This window comes from Papio anubis, chromosome 6 (genome assembly GCF_008728515.1).
Source record: "Papio anubis isolate 15944 chromosome 6, Panubis1.0, whole genome shotgun sequence".
Lineage (NCBI taxonomy): Eukaryota > Metazoa > Chordata > Mammalia > Primates > Cercopithecidae > Papio > Papio anubis.
In genome coordinates this window covers 57818525-57835837 of record NC_044981.1, presented here as the reverse complement: position 1 = coordinate 57835837, position 17313 = coordinate 57818525, and the positions used below count along the sequence as shown (strand labels likewise).

At 32.9% G+C, this 17313-nt stretch overlaps 1 pseudogene; it reads left to right on the top strand.

Annotated features, from left to right (window-relative positions):
• The first annotated feature begins 12906 nt into the window (after positions 1 to 12906).
• Positions 12907 to 15881, top strand: LOC110743011 (annotated as a pseudogene).
• Positions 15882 to 17313: the final 1432 nt, after the last annotated feature.

The following is a 17313-nucleotide window of genomic DNA, read 5'->3' as shown; positions in this document are numbered from 1 at the left end:
TCTTTCCTTTTCCTTTATTTTTAAGATAAAGTTTTGCTATATATATGATTTTTTTGTGGATTATTTTTACTTCCTATACTTTGAAAAAGTCATCCCACTGCATTCTAGTCTCCATTGTTTCTAATATAAAGTCAGATGTTCAACTTATTGTAGTACCCTTGTATGTGGTGAGTCATTTTTTTCTCCTGCTGTTTTCAAAATTTTTCTCTGTTTTTGGCTAACAGCATTTTCATTTTAATATGCCTTTTTAATGTGGATTTTTTATGTTTATCCTACTTGGAGCTTATTGAGCCTCTTAGATGTGTAGATTAATGCTTTTTATCAAATTCAGGAAGATTTCAGGAACTAATTTTTAAATTTTTTTTTTGGCTCCTTTCTCCTTTTTTCTAGTAATCCCATTTTACATATGTTGGTACACTTAATTGTTTCACACATTTCCATGAATCTCTGTTTTCTTTACTTAATTTCCCTTTTTCTCTGTTCTACAGATTGCATAATCTCTATTGAACTATCTTCTACTTTACAGATTCTTCCTTCGGCCAGTTCAATTGTACTTTCAGTCAATCTAGTTAATTTTTATTTTTGTTTTCTTGTCAACTCCATAAGTTTTTGAGATGGAGTCTCATTTTCTGTCGCCCAGGCTGGGATGCAGTGGTGTGATCTCGGCTCACCGCAACCTCCACCTCCCAGGTTCAAGCAATTCTCCCGCCTCAGCCTCCTTGGTGGCTGGGATTACAGGCACCTGCCATAATGCTGGGCTAATTTTTGTATTTTTGTAGAGACAGGGTTTCACCATGTTGACCAGGCTGGTCTTGAACTCCTGACCTCAGGTGATCTGCCTGCCTTAGCCTCCCAAATTGCTGAGATTACAGGCGTGAGCCACGGTGCATGGCCCATAATTCTCATTTTATGGTTTTTATACTTTCTTTATTTGATTTTTTTTCTTCTATTTGATGAGACACTATCCTCAAACCTCACTTTAATTATATAGTTCTGTTTAGTTAGTTCCTTGAATATTGCCACAATGATTGTTTTTAAGTCTTTATCTACTATATTCGACACCTGGGTTACTTCAAACAAAATTTCTATTATCAAATTTTTTCCCCTGCATATGTGTCACACTTTCCTGTTTCCTTATAATTCTTATTATTTAAAACTGGTAGTTTTAGATAATACAGCATAGCAACTCTGAATATTAATTTGCCCAAGCCTCTGAGGTAGTATTGTTGTTTGCTTGGTCATGTTTTTATTTTGTAAGTGATTTGAATAAACTGTGAAGCTGATTTTCTTTGTGTACAGCATCTGATATTCCTGCTTAGAACATTTTTGTTATTGTTTCTCTCAGTTAGCCTGGATATGCTGGGGTCTCCTCTGCATCAGAATGAGTGAACTCTTTGTTAAAGGTTGTGTTTAAGCTCTCTTAGCCAGTTAGGTGTTTACCCTTTACCTTTGGATGTGTAAGTGGCTTGAGAGTGGCTTTCACAGTTCAGTAAGTTTACATTTTTTCCCACACATTCTGCCAGGTACTACTAATTTAAATTTTTCCTCTCTCATCTCTCCTAAAAAGGCACAGCCTTGGACACCCACACAATCTTCCAGACTGCTAGAGATGAGTGCAACTTTGTTTTTAAGGCTTGTGTCCTGGGAGTTGTTCCTGGTTCAGGGTAACTTCTCGCTTCTCATTCAGCCAATGTTTGGTTAGGGGTTGTGCTCAAACACCTTCTTTGTATCAATGAGGTTTCTGCCTTTTACTGATGCATCTGCATGTGGCTTGGAGAATGTCATTGAGTCTATTCAGAATGTTCCAGATTAGGTGCAAATTAGTGCTTGTGCAAAGGCTTCCCAATCCCCAGAGTTGATTATGATTTCAGGAGACTTCTTTTTGACTGTTTACCTGTTTTATTTATTTATTTTTGTCAAAGTTTTTATTGCTCTGCCATTTTCCTTATTTCTATAAGTATCATAGTATTATGAGTGCCCTCTTTATTATTTTCTACCAAAATCTCCGTCGTTTGCAACAATACTCTTAGATGTTGAATTCTTCACCCTCTATTCTAAATAACATGAGTCCCCTCAGACATGCTGAAGAACTCTTAGGCCTTATGGCTTGCTTTTTCCTCTGACAGAACTTCTGCATCATTACGTAGAATCTGGGAGCAGAGAAAATGGCCCACTTTTTTTTAGAGTGACACTCCTGCTCCACAAGTGGGTGCTGGAGGGGGTAGCAGCTTCTAAACTTCTTGATTTGCCCCTTCTAATGGGGAGACTTTTTCCCTACAAACAATCCGAGGCAGGGTAATCAGGCGTAGTGTCAGCCTGCTGCATTACCAATGGAGTGGTTTTACTGCTCAAACGCCGGAGACTTTCAGTTCTTACCAAGATTTAGTCAATTTTCTTGAGGGAATGATTCTCAATAAGCTGTATATCTTTAGAACAATGTCCAGACATTTAAATGGTTTTTTTTTATTGTTTGTTTCATAATTTTCTCCAGTTAGGTGACTGTTTTGGCAGAAAGCGTATCTACTTTATTCCCCACTCCTCTATTTCAGAAGCCTGTCCCTGCTCATTCACTCCTGAGTGTATCTACGCTCTTCTTCAAACCAGGAAGATAGCTCAGTGTCCATCAGAGTTCTGGCAGGGAATAGATGGCACATTCTGACGTTAACGGAGACTACTTTAATAAAAGTATGGGGAAGTTTAAGAAACAACCAGTTTTAGTGAAGCATCCAGGGTATGGGAATATTAGGAAGCATTATTACAGGAATTAAAGGGGCAACAGAAGAAATTGTTTTAATTGAGTTTGTAGGGAGGTAAAAGCCATGAGAATGGTACCCCACAATGGGCTGTATCTGTGGATCCTACTCTTATTAATTCGTTTCCTGCTTTGTTGTGAGTTTTTAACCACTCAACCTCTACTGGTTTCTTCTTATCAGCCAAAATAATTCAGGTGCAGGGAAGAAGTGGAGTATAGCAAGGAAACTACAAACTCTTTCTCCTCCTTCCACATTTGAATCTTTTGTTGGTTCTTTCTGTTGTACAATGGACCCAGAAATGGGACAGAATGGATTTGGAGCAAGCAAATAGAGACAAATCAGCCTTACTTACAAACATGATTACTCAAACATTCTTGATATTGAAGATTATCACAGCCTATGGCTTTATGTTAACTACAACATCTGACTCCTTTAGATATTTTCAAAACTGTGCATCCAGGTTGAGATTGCCAATTAGCTTTACATATGATCATTTAAATTTTTTACCATTTGGACTCTGTAGTACTTATTCCTCCAGTTTTAATTTCTGTCCCTCAGCATCCCCACCAGTCTGCTAAACAGTCCCTAAAAGGCCTTACTTCCTGTACATTGGCATGGCCTTTGCTCAGTATCAATTTTAATTATAATATCTAAGGATGAGCTAGCTACAAAATGTGCCTGAAGGCAGAAGATGAACTAAAGTGTGACTTGAGTTTATGTTGAAGAAAGCCTTACCATCAAGGTAATAATTTAATTTTGGTAAAGTTAATAAAAAAATCTTCCTTTTTTAAAACATAGTAAGCTAAGAGAACTCAATGTTTTAAATTATTTTTTATCTGATAGAATAAAATCACATATGTATAAATATATGATTTATATATACAACATATTTAATTACATATTATATATTTATATATTATATATAATAATATATCTAATATATATAATTATATATTTATATTTATATATAATAATTTTATATATAATATATTATATATTATATAACATGTTATATATTACATATAACATATATTATACATTATATAATATATATTTATTTATAATATATTCATATGATTATGTAATATATTTCTATATTATATATTTATAATATATTCATATAATTATATACTATATTATATAAATTATATATTTATAATATATAATATATAATATGTTACATAATATGTTATTATATGTTATATATAATATATATTTGATATTATACAAAACATATAATAATATATAATATATGTTATAGTTTATATGATATATATCATATAGCATATTATATGTTATATATTATATATCATATAACATATATATTATATGTATATATTATATATAATGTATATAAAACTTGGAGAAGAACACTTACTTTTTTTTGATAGAAGGAGGCACTTCACTCAGTTTATTGGGTACCTGAAAATAATTTGAGTCTAATTGAAAGGAGTATGATTTAAGGTACTATTAGATACATTTTAATACTGAATGGGTATATTGAATGAAATCACACTCACTCAATTTTAGCAACAGCAGTGTGTTAAACACTGTGAAGTCTCTAGTATATATCAAGAATATATAGTTTGGACCACTGATACTTTTTATCAATTAAATCAAAGATTAGCTTATATTGTCTTCGGCATCCTCGATTATTTTCCCATGAAAAACAAATAAAAAATTACTGAAAGTCTATGTATTATTCATGTAAAACATTAGTTTGAAAACTTAGTCCTACTGGCATTAATTTAAAATTTAACATTATATTGAAAAACTTATCTAATATCCTACTATGGAATTGACAATTTTTTTTCCTTTCCTAAAGGCCTACTTGATTATGATCTGTGCCCCTTTCAAGAGAAGGGCATCAAATGTATTTACAGGAATTGGAATCCATCCTCAGAATAATGGGGGACACATTCAACAATTATGATTGCAAGAGATCACCCACTCTGGGCTTTTTGAAATTTTTAAATAATCGATCAAGTATTTTAGACAGTGTGTGATTGGAAAATGTCTGGGAAGGTCAGTGAAACATGACCAATTACAGTGCAATTCTCGTAGGTTTGTGATTCTACAATTCATCTTACAAAACCCATGTCTACAAGCAACAGAAGACCAAGTGCATACTTATGACTAGATTTTCAAGGGAGTTGCAACTTCTTATTGGGATTATAATTTAGTTTAGGGGGTTAAGCAAAATGCTACTTATGGATTTTTTTCTTAAGATTTAGTATCTCTAATTTTAACTTTCCAATTTAGCTTTCTGTAATTTTTGCCTCCTGTCAGTGTTATATATGTTTCTGAAACAGAAGGTTAAAGGAGAACATTTCATGCTCTGTCAAGAGAATTTCCTAAAGAGTGTCTTGAAAACAGGAGAATTAAAAGTGACATTGAATGTAATTTTATTTGATACACACAATGAAAATGAGATATAACTTTATCTAGTCAATGATACCTAGCCATAAGAATATTTTGATTCTTTGTGTTAGGAAACTATTTTCTTCTGTAAGTATTGTAACATAGTTTTCCCAACAAGAAGCAAATCTCCATTTATCTGAATAGATCTTGGCAGTAAATTGTCCAAAATATACTAAACCCTGATTTCCAAGTTGGCATCCTTGCTGGGGAAAGAGAAGGGATAAGCACTGCTCTGAATGACATATGAGAGTTAAAGTGGTTGGTCCTTATCTGATGGAAAGAAGTGGGAAACATGAAGAAAGATTTTAACCCCAGAAAACTCTGATCATAGATAACAAACCATAAATTAGGACCTCTATTTAGAAGCCTATTTACCATGAAACTGATAAATTTCATGGTTTATAGCCCCTAATTTTCAAAAATTCTTTCTTGGTAGATATCCTATTAATGTGTTCAAACAAGTCATGTGTATTTGTTAACACTGCAAAAGTAACTCATTGGTTAAAATAGTGCCAATCTACAGTTTTCATGGGTGGTATTGGCTTAGGTATAGGCAATTTTGTGATCCAACAATAGGGATGCTGAGTTTAGATACATTCAGTTACAGTTTAACTGTTACAGTTTTGCAATTTGTGCTCACTTCTATCTTTAATTAAATTGATGCTGGCTGTCTTGGTCTAAGAATGGTTACAATGTTCCATAACCTCAATAATCTGACACAGGGACTCCTGCCCAGCAGGTGAAAGAAATATGAACAAATCCTACCTGTCCAAACACAAGTAAGTAGGTAGTGAAGGAAAAATAGGGTTTGAAATGCTTACAACTCCAAGCTGATCTTCAGAAGGTCTAAATATAAAAGCTCATATATGGAAGTAAATTATAAAAATTCTAAATATTTACCTGATATTACCAAAAATGAGCTATAAAGCTAAAACAACTTTCTCAACTACCAATAAGAAACAAATTTGATTATGCTAAAGAAAAAATATTTTTTTATTCTTTCAATTTATTGCTATGAAAGAGCTATCAAAGGCTGCAGCTGCAAAATATTAAAAAATTAAAATATTTTGGGAATAGATGCGGCAGTTAAATAAAAATGTGTTGTTTTTCATATTTTATGATAATTTTGATATTTGTCAGGTTTTTAAAATTTGGAATTTCAAAAATTTGAAATATTTTCTCCTTCTAAATAAATATTCAATGTTGTGCCTAGTCTATGTTCTTTTGCTTACGTAGGATATTGGAAATGGTATGAGCTTCATGTTTCACAAAACCCAGATCTGCTGCTTCTTTACTGTCTTCCATGATATTTTTTGCTCTAACCTTTCTGTGACCAAATCCTACCACCCTATTGCCAACACTCCTAGAAGATCTGGGATTAGTATGAAGCTAATCTTAAATCCAAAAAAAAAAAAAAAAAAAAATCCATCAACACTGCTGCAATTCATTAACAGGAAAATGTTCAGATTACAAATTGTTTTTTTTCTGGCACCAGGGATGTATGATTAACTGAGGTAGACATTTGGTGTTATTCTTATCTTCACTATCAAACCTTACCCCATCCAAAATACTAGTTCTTTCCATTGTACATGCCTAGAATTGAGCTTAAATTATACAGATATGTTAAGAAATGTTTTTATTAACCCCTTACACCTTCCCTTAATTACCAAAACTATTTTAAAAGTCATTTCACAGTGGATTGTCAATGTTTCCTTTCTTAAATGTATTAGTCTGCTCTCACACTTCTAATAAAGATATACATGAGATAGGGTAATTTATAAGGAAAATGAGGTTTAATGGATTCACAGTTCCACATTGCTGGAGAGGCCTCACAATCATGTCATAAGGTGAACAGAGGAGCAAAGTCATGTCTTACATGGTGGCAGGCAAGACAGTTTGTGTATGAGAACTACCTTTTATAAAACCATCAGATCTCATGAGACTTATTCACTATCATCATAAGAACAACATGAGAAAGACCCTCCCCCATGATTCAATTACCTCCCTCTGGGTCCTTCCTGGGACATGTGGGAATTATGGGAGTTACAATTCAAGATGAGATTTGGGTGAGGACACAGCCAAACCGTATTATCAAGCAAAAGCAATTTAAGACTACATGTTTGTATTTACTTAAAATTAAATTTTCAGAAAAATGAGGATGTTTTGAAATCCTTCTTGGGAAAATTCAGATTTTCCCTTTTTCAGTGTGCCCTACTTCCTTCCAGTAAAAAATAATGAAGTCAGTGCTCAAAGAAATTACTTGTGTGCTTCTCGAATTATATATGGCTTTCTGTCTTAGATTTTAGTTACAAATCAAACTGACTAAATTTGTCAATAAGTGTGTAAACTAATTGAGGATGGAGAAGATGTCTTTATTCTTTGCAAATAATAAGAATTCAGAAGTATTTATTAAGATATGAGGACAAATTCATTGTCGCTCTTTATTGTGTGGTCCTATCCAGAGTCATATAGTAATTAATTTTTGACTGCCTACTGCTGATTACATATTTACACTTGATTAGAGAAAATATTGATTTGTTTTATTGAATTATATATCTTTTATAACTTGAATCTTTATTCTAGTTTGGAATCTGTCTTTTATTTTTAAGGATTTGACATTTTTATTTTTTAGTTATTCGGTGATTTAAACATTATAAAATATATGGAGACTTTTTACAAAAATAAGATAGGGAACATATAATCCACTATCTTTCTGCCACAAGTTTTACCAGGAGAAATTATGTTTTTGTAATATTTAACTCTTTAAATATAATTTACACAAACAAATTTAGTTAGATGTAGTCTTGATAAAATATTGAAAAAAGCAGTATAACACATTTAATAAGAGAATTAAAAATATTTAACTTTAAAACAACAGTTATATTAGATACTGAAACTATAATGTGATATTTCTATAGCATATTACTACCTAAATGGCACATTTGCCAAATAAATAAATCGATTAGACTGATGTCTTAAGAAAATCTCCCAATTGAAATGACATAATGACCATAAATTTGTACTATTTATACTAACAGACAATCAATTGGTCCTTAATCACCTTGATAAATAGCATTATAAATAGCACAAAGGAGTTCAGTTGAAAGTGACTCAGATGATCCATTGCATTGATATTTCTATTGTATATTTTCAGAAATTATTTGGAATTGAATAAAGGGCAAAAAATGTATTTGAGCAGCTTTTGTTAAGCATTTTATCAATTAATTTAAACATTTGTAACTGAACAGTTAGCACTGCCTAAACAACAAAGTCCAAATCCTTTTCCTGATTATCAAATTTATTTCCTTCCTTCCTTCCTTCCTTCCTTCCTTCCTTCCTTCCTTCCTTCCTCCCTCCCTCCCTCCCTCCCTCCCTCCCTCCCTTCTTTCCTTCCTCCCTCCCTCCCTCCTTTTCCCTCCTTCCTTCTTCCTTCTATGGCTGAGTAGTTACCAGAGGCTGGGAAGAATAATAATGAGATGAAGGAGAAGCGGGGATGCTTAAACAAGTACAAAAAAAAGTTAAAGCATAAACAACATCTAGTATTTTATAGCACAATAGGGTGACCACAGTCAATAATAATTTAATTTTACATTTAAAAATAACTAAAAGAGTATAACTGGGTTGTTTGTAACACAAAGAATAAATGCTTGAAGTGATGAATACCCATTTACCCTGATGTAGTTATTACACATTGTATGTCTATACCAAAATATCCCATATACTCCATCAATATATGCATCTACTGTCTTTCCTTCAAGCTCAGGTTTCTCTTCCTCCTTTAATACTTCCAAAAACATTTCAGCTCACTTTAATCTTTTTTTCCCTTTCTGAACCTCTGAAACTTTTTAACCACTCATTACAAATTAATCTTTAAAATTCCTTATGGCTTCACATTTCTCTATGTCTGAAAGAGTACACTCAAATATTTTGCACCGTAATTACCATTTCCCCTATTTTAGCTTTCCTATATCATCTCTAGTCTATGACATCATCTAGATTTCTAGAACCCGTTTATTTTTCCCTAGTTATCCGCCTTATTCACTTTATGCCCTTATTGACCATATCACTTTCACAACACATTTTCATGCCCCACCTTACTACAAGTACCTTGCTGCACTGATCTGATAAAAACTCCTTTGACTAACCCAATAATTGCTTTATATATATATATACATAATATCTAAAAAGTTGATGTATTCTAGGGCAAAAATTATGTAGCCATGTAGATCAGTGCCATTGCAAATCTAGCCTTCAGCCTCATGTGAAACTTCAGTGTGTATAGAAAATCCTTTTGTGTCTTACCTAGCTAACTATATCATTTTTTTATCTTCAACAATCTCTCCAGACTTTGCTTTTTTCTTAAGCCCCTTTCACAACACCCACCACAGTCATTTTCAATAGACTTTCTGCCTTTTTTCTCTGACTCTAAATGAATGGGATAAATTGAATTTATTACATGAACTCCTTCAAATTCAAAATCCTAATAACAAAGTAAACAGGTTTGCTATGATATCCTTTCATTTCATTTAGTCCATGTGAAAAAGATACTCCATTTTCTCTTCAATTCAACCAATTCATGTCCAGATAATGGCTTCTTTAAAATCACTGTAATCCTTCTCATCTACTAGATCTTCTCCTCTACTTCTTCATTATTTTTAACATTCTACATGCTTTTTTTATACCTAAAGTCTGACCAGTCCTCTCTCCACTCACCAACAAATTTGTTCTCTATATTTCCATTCAGAGTGATATTTCTAATCTTGTCAGTATTTGCAGTTTCCATTCAACCAAGTGCAGATGAAAAATATTTTTTAAAAAACAATAAAAATACAAGAAAAAATACAAATAAAAACAATACAATATAACAACTATTTACATAATGTTCACATTGCATTAGTGTTATTAAGTAATTTAGAGATTATTTAAAGTATACGGAGCACGCAAATATTGTTCCATTTTATATAAGGTACTCGAGTATTTTGGCTTTTGGTATTCCCAAAAGGTCCTGGAATCAATTCCCCCACTAACACCAAGAGATAGCTGTATAGATAGATTTGATACATTATTCTTTCCTCAACATTCTCAATGTCTTCTCTTTAACTTTGTTTACAACTCAAATGTCTTAGCCACACTAATCAGGCCTATCATGAGTCTAGCTCATCATTCAGCTGCCCTCAAGCCACATACCTCACATTTCTTTTATACCACATATTATCTTTTATTTTTTATCTCAGTATATGTTGCTTCTTCTTCCTGGAATGCCTTTTCTCAATCTTTCCTGTGAAAGTTCCCATATGTAACTTAAAGTTTTCCTGTTCTATAATATTTAACCAGACAGTTCATTTTCCAATGCTCTTATCCACCAGTTTGGGTTTCACACTCTGTGTTCCGTGGCATTGTGCTTGCCTTCTGTCTTTTGCAGTTATCTCTGCAGTGGAGGTGCAGATAGCTTCGTTTACCCAAGATCACATTAACTTTAACACAAAGGGCTTTTCACCCAAAATCAGCTTGTTGCAAGCCATCAAATGACCCCATTTATTTTCTTCTGGTTTTGCTTTAACATCTCATATTTTAAAATGCTAAAGTCATATATTCTGTCTTTAACACTGTGGGCAAAATGAATAGCACTGTTTAGCACATATTATAATGTCACATTTACTTTGCGTGATTTGTATATTTTATTAAGCAGTAGGCATTATTGAACAAAGTATTTAGTACTATTCTGGGCATAAAGAAGTGGATTGAAGTGTCTATGATTTATTGGTATGCAGTGGGCAGGGCAATGAGAGCCTCCCTAAAGGAAGGTTTGAAGATTATGTTTAGATATATGGATATAAACACAGAAAAATCTTCATCATTCATATTCTATGTCAGAGCCCAGTAGATAGTACAACTTTATTCATTTATATATTTTATTTCTTCAATATATATTTATTGAGTATCCAATAGGTTCTAGGCACTGTGTTAGTTCATGGTTATATGCTGGTTAAATACTATAGTTATATCTAGCTGTTTGATGCAGTCTTTAATCTTACCATTTCAGTTTCAAATAGAAAGTGACAACAATATCATATATCAAATAAGGAGAAAATAAATGCTTCTGATCTAATATAATTAACTATTTGCAGGTATAAAGTAGGCAAAGATAAATTCATGTCCAGCCTTGAATGATGCTAGAAGAAAAATTTCCATTAGATGTCTGCATAAGCTTTCATTTAGTCTCTATATGGATAATTAGTAGATTAGAGTCTTTATTAGGCAATGCATATCCACCTTATAGCTGAGGAACACTTTTCAGTTATTAGTAGTCTACTGGCTCAGAAAAAGTATAGCCATTTTCTGTTTGGAAGTGAAGGAAGAAAATAACCATTTTCGAATATTTGTCATGATTCTGTCAGTGTGCTAGCCATTCTTATATGCTATTCCATTTGATGTAATAGACCTACTATTTATATTCTTACTCTCATTCCATGAACAATGGTTCAAATATTCAGAAAAAAATGTGTTCCCAAGGGCAAATATTTAATACATGTCAGAGTTATTAATAAGATTTTAATTCAGCATAATACTCTTCCTATTACCCAGTTGCTATATGATCAAAAACACTGGTTTGAATGGGCCTTTATCTGACCAAAGACACAGAAAAGTCAAATAATTTTTTGCTAGAGATGTGACTGTAGGGTAGTAAACCAATGAAACCAGGAATAAGCACAAGAAAGCTTATTTGCTTTCAAGGAAATCATATTCTATAGTTAGCAAAAAATAAATTAAATGTGAGGAACAGTCAGGATGAATATTTAAGGCCCCAGTAGACAGTACAACTGGAAAAGCATTACACTTTGAACAGAAATAATAATATCACTTAATGGAGATGTCAATGGGAAAAAATCAATAGATGAAGAAACTTGTCCATCTGATAGATTTTCATGACAAGTTGCCAGGGAGGATTATTTCAGGAAAATAATACCACTAGATGAATTAGTGTCAAGATTTAGCCCCTCATACTTTTAGAACTATTTTGTAGGAATTTAAGCTCTCAAACCTGTCTATGAGATCTTATTTTCTGCCTCAGAGCAGAGGCAAACTGGCACAAGATCACCTTACATCGTTTTCTACCTCCTAAAACATTTCATGAGAATCTTAGGCTGAACATAACCCAGAAGCGACACAGATATTTTCCTTTTGAAACTCTGGGTTTGGCTTTATTTGTTTCCCTTATGAGAACTAAAAAGAAGTTAAGGCCAAAATTATTTGAAGATGTTTTTACATGCAAATGTAAAGTATTTGTAACTAACTTGTATTTCAACTTTGTATTAAAAACATCTTAAAATAATTCCAGTCTTAACTTATTTTTAGTTCCCATAAGGGAAAGAGATCAATCATGACTGTATACAGTTAGAAACCCTCTGTAGTCCTTCATTGATTTATTCATTCAATAATATTTGAGTGTGTATTTTGTGCCAGGCTATGAGCATGTACTAGGAACATAGAGGTATACAAAACAGACATGGTCCCTGCCTTCATGGAGTAGCAATGTAAGGGAAAAACACTTCATAGTATTTAAAAAATGCTTTAGGGATGTGAGCCATCTTGGTATACAGTCTAGATAATCCTTCCAAAATATCTGATGGCACAAACATTTTAATAAAAGATTAATTAACTTCCTGTTGGTTATTCTAAGGGAAAACTGACATTAAAGGAAATGTGACAGCTTTTTTTTTTTTTTTTTTTTTTTTGCATCTCTTCTGGTGTTGTTATTGTAAATAACTTATTGTAAATACAGAACCATTTGTTTATTCTCTGTAATGCGCATCTCTCAGTTTTGCTTTCCTGGTATCCATCCCTGCTATGGTTTGGTAACAACACTGGATTTTCTGTGAGGAATTACTATTCTTTTATTGTACACAGTTTGTGTGTCTATCAGTTCAGGTGCCCTGTGTTCTTTTTGCCAAGAAGCAGGCAAGGGGCTCAGTCCAGAACAATTTGAGCATTTTTTTTTTTCTGGGCATTTTGAGTCAAAGAGCATATAAATACAGATAAGGAAAAAGTTGATTTGTCCCCTGACAGGACAGTTATTAGTTAGGCCAATAATTCTGCAGCCTATATTCTCTTTGTAGCTCTCTTCTTTGAATTTTCTTCAGTTAAACCCTGCCCTAAGGGTTAGGGTACAATGGTGAACAAAAGAGATGTGATCTTTGCTTTGACAGCGCTTAAAACACAGTGGGGAGGATAGACATTTATCAAATAATCAAAGAAATAAATTAGTTGCAAATTGAGATTAAATAAAGGCCAGAAAAAAATTAAGACTGAGTATAAATGAGGTATTCCTTTTAGTTAGTATCATGGAGGGTGTAAGCCCCTCCTCATCTCTCTTACTTGGAAGGAATTCTAAGATTCATTGAGAATTATAGTTTAATTTGATTTATATAGGTAGATACACATGAACTTACACAGAAAACCCCAAGAAACCAAAGAGAGCCAGCAGCCTCCATTGATGTTTGTTTGTTCTATCTGAGGAATACGTGTAGAAACAAAAGTGTTTTTTTTTTTTTTTAATTCAGTAGAATATTAACATCATCAAAACTAAAGTGATATGAATCAAAAAGGTGAAGCAATTATAATACCATTAAGCTTGTATGGAATAAATATAAGGCACTCAACACTTTACATTATATACTTATAGGTAGCTAAGAGATAATTGAATATTACAGGAAGGTAAACCATCTGCCTTAATGATTGTGGTAGATATTGCCTCACAGTTGAAACTTTTCTATGCAAGTGTTATGTTTCTTTTGGAAGAAAGACAGTCATGTTGTATTTCTCTTTATAAATGATTTTCCATGACTCAAAAGCAAAATCAAAACAAACAAACAAAAAAGTCATTATCAAAAATAAATTTGTCAGAAGACTGAAAATATACATTTAAGTAAACAAAGGTGAAAATCAAGGTTGAATAGTTATTTATTTACAGGTTAACTCTTCTCCCCATATAACATTCATGCAACTGAAAACAGCAAATGTTATAACCATACTTAATCCTGTAAATTTTCAAATTTCCTATTTGGCTAAAAATATTTATAGGTGAACCCATTATCTAATTTATGGATGTAAAATATTTCTTATTAATCATAAAATGTAATACTGATAAAATATTATAAATATTAGCAATAATCTTATTCCTCAACAGTAACCCAAATCCAAGGAAGAAATGGAGGTAATGACTGGCAATATAAAAACAAGAGTTAGAATTTCACATGATTCTTGGCCTTGCATCCTGGTGTAGCGACCCAGCTCATAGGTGTTAACTGCTGTTGTCATGGTTCATCCGCTAAACTGCATTGTCGCTGTTTCCCAGAAGATGGGCATTGTCAGGAATGGGGACCTGCCCTGACCCTAGCTTAGAAATAAATTCAATTCCAAAGAATGACCACACCCTCTTCAGTAGAAGGTAAACAGAATCTAGTGTTTTTGAGTAGGAAGACCTGGTTCCCGATTACTGAGAAGAATCAACCTTTAAAGTATACAATTAATTTAGTTGTCAGTAGAGAATCCAAGGGACCACCATAAAGAGTTCCTTTTCCTGCCTAAAGTCTGGGTGATGCCTTAAAGCATATTGCATAACTAGAATTAGTGAATAAACTAGACATGGTTTTTACAGTGGGAGTCAGTTCTGTTTATAAGGAATCCATGAATTAAGAGACTATTTTAAACTATTTGTGGTATAGATCATGCAAGACCTTGAAAGTTACACTTTTTTTCCCCCAGAATATGATTTAGACAAATGTACACTTCTCCCAGAATACCCACAAGGTGTTGCCTCTGATGTGAAAGAGGAGAAGGGCATTAAGTACAAATTTGAAGTATATGAAAAGAATGATTAATATAAAAGTGTTTTCTGATTTATTTCAAGTTGTTCTCCCTTTCTCTAAAATCTTATATATCATTACATTAGAAAAAAAAAGATTTTGTTGACTTTAGATCTATGAATAATTATTTCTAAGCAACATGTTTTTATTCCCCATTAATCTTAGACTATATCAAACACCATTTATAAAACATTCTTGCTATAACTGTCTAAGTGCTTCTCTAAGGCCAGACTGTCTCCAGCACCTGCTGCGAAGAGATGTCATTTCACACTCATCACATGTGACATGTTCACCAGTCATTGACATTGCCAGGTTTTTAAATGTTGGCAGTATTTATTAAAGGTGAAGATGCACATAGCCTTAAAAAAAAGAGTTAGATTACATAAGCTTATTTTCTGACTCCAGCTATATATACTTGCACCTATTTGTCGTCATTACTTTTTCACCCCCTTTTGGAAAATATGTTTTAAAATTTTGAAGAAAAATCTTATTCATTAATTATAAAAATTTTCCAGGTTATCCATCAAAACACTTATGAATTCTACATGAAGTTTGCCAGTTACTGAAACATGGTACACCTCAGATGACTTCCTGATTTTAATTTGATATTTAAATATGTACAAATAACTATCTTTTTGTGACTTAGATTTGCAACTCATTTTATCTTAATATTATAGACATATTTTTCTGTTTTTTTTTTTTTTTTGGTTTTTAATAATCAACATAGTTGAAATTGATAGATATGGGATTTTAGCCCCCAATCTTTTCTACATATTCAAATTTGATCAAACCCATTTTAAACTCTAAACATACTTCGGGCATATATAAGTGGCTAAAACAATTTATAAAAAATATTATTTAACTTTTCCTTTTTTTTTTTTTTTTTTTTTTTGAGACGGAGTCTCGCTCTGTCGCCCAGGCTGGAGTGCAGTGGCCGGATCTCAGCTCACTGCAAGCTCCCCCTCCCGGGTTTACTCCATTCTCCTGTCTCAGTCTCCTGAGTAGCTGGACTACAGGCGCCCGCCACCTCGCCTGGCTTGTTTTTTGTGTGTTTTTTTTTTTTTTTAGTAGAGACGGGGTTAACTTTTCTTATTAAAACTTATTGGCCGGGCATGGTGGCTCATGCCTGTAATCCCAGCACTTTGGGAGGCCAAGGCCTGCGGATCACAAGGTCAGGAAATCGAGAATATCCTGGCTAACACGGTGAAACCCCGTCTCCACTGAAATACAAAAAAAAAAAATTACCCGGCATGGTGGTGCGCGCTTGTAGTCCTAGCTACTCTGGAGGCTGAGGGAGGGGAATCGCTTCAACACGGGAGGTGGAGATTGCGGTGAGCCGAGAAGGCGCCACTGCACTCCAGCCTGGAGACAGAGCAAGACTCCGTCTCAAAAAACAAAAAAAACTTTTACAGTGCATTACACAATGATTTGAAACAATTATAGTACTCACTGTTGTAACCTGTCTTTACATTTCATTAAATACTTTGATAAAACAAGAGTTTTAGAAGAGGAAGAGCCTTTTGTTTTTAAGGATATATCACAATTTATTTATCCAATTCTATTTAATGGAGCATTTTATTTGTTTTCCATCTTTCCTTACTATGTAGATTTGGGAGAAACATTTTAATTTTATTTATTTATTTTTTTTTTGCATCTAAGTCTTTGGTTATTTTTAAATAATCAGTAATTGGAATTAATATTGTTGGATTTGTGCTTGTATAATTTGGGATTTTAGAACAAATTTTATTGTTTACTTTCATTTTTTGCTATATGTCTTTACTTTCAAGCGGAATTGCTTTCATAAAATGTGTAACCATATTTTCATCAATTATTTAAATAATGATTGCATTACCTGTCCTTTCAGACCGCAAATTTTCCTTCTGGAGTTTTGTGGTGATGTTTTTACGTTTTTTTTTTTAATTGAATGAAGTGGATGCTATTCATTCTAAGCCCTCTTGCATTACAAGGTAGTTGGGGAGAGGTCAGTTTGGCTGTTTTTCCCCCTAACCTCTCCATTATCTTCTCTTGTTTAACAAAGCAGAAAGGAAACCTAAGAACAAGCAACAGTTTTCTTTAATGAAAAAAAAAAATGTTTGCTCTTTGGGCTTACACAGTATATAATTTTTAACTTATAGTTAAATAATTTTAATATGATTTACCTAAGAATTTATCTTTTCTGAATTTTGTAGTATGTGGAGGACTCTTTTAGATGTATAGAATTTTCTCTTTAGCAGAGAAAATTAGTTTTCTACCAAACATACTTATTATTTTTA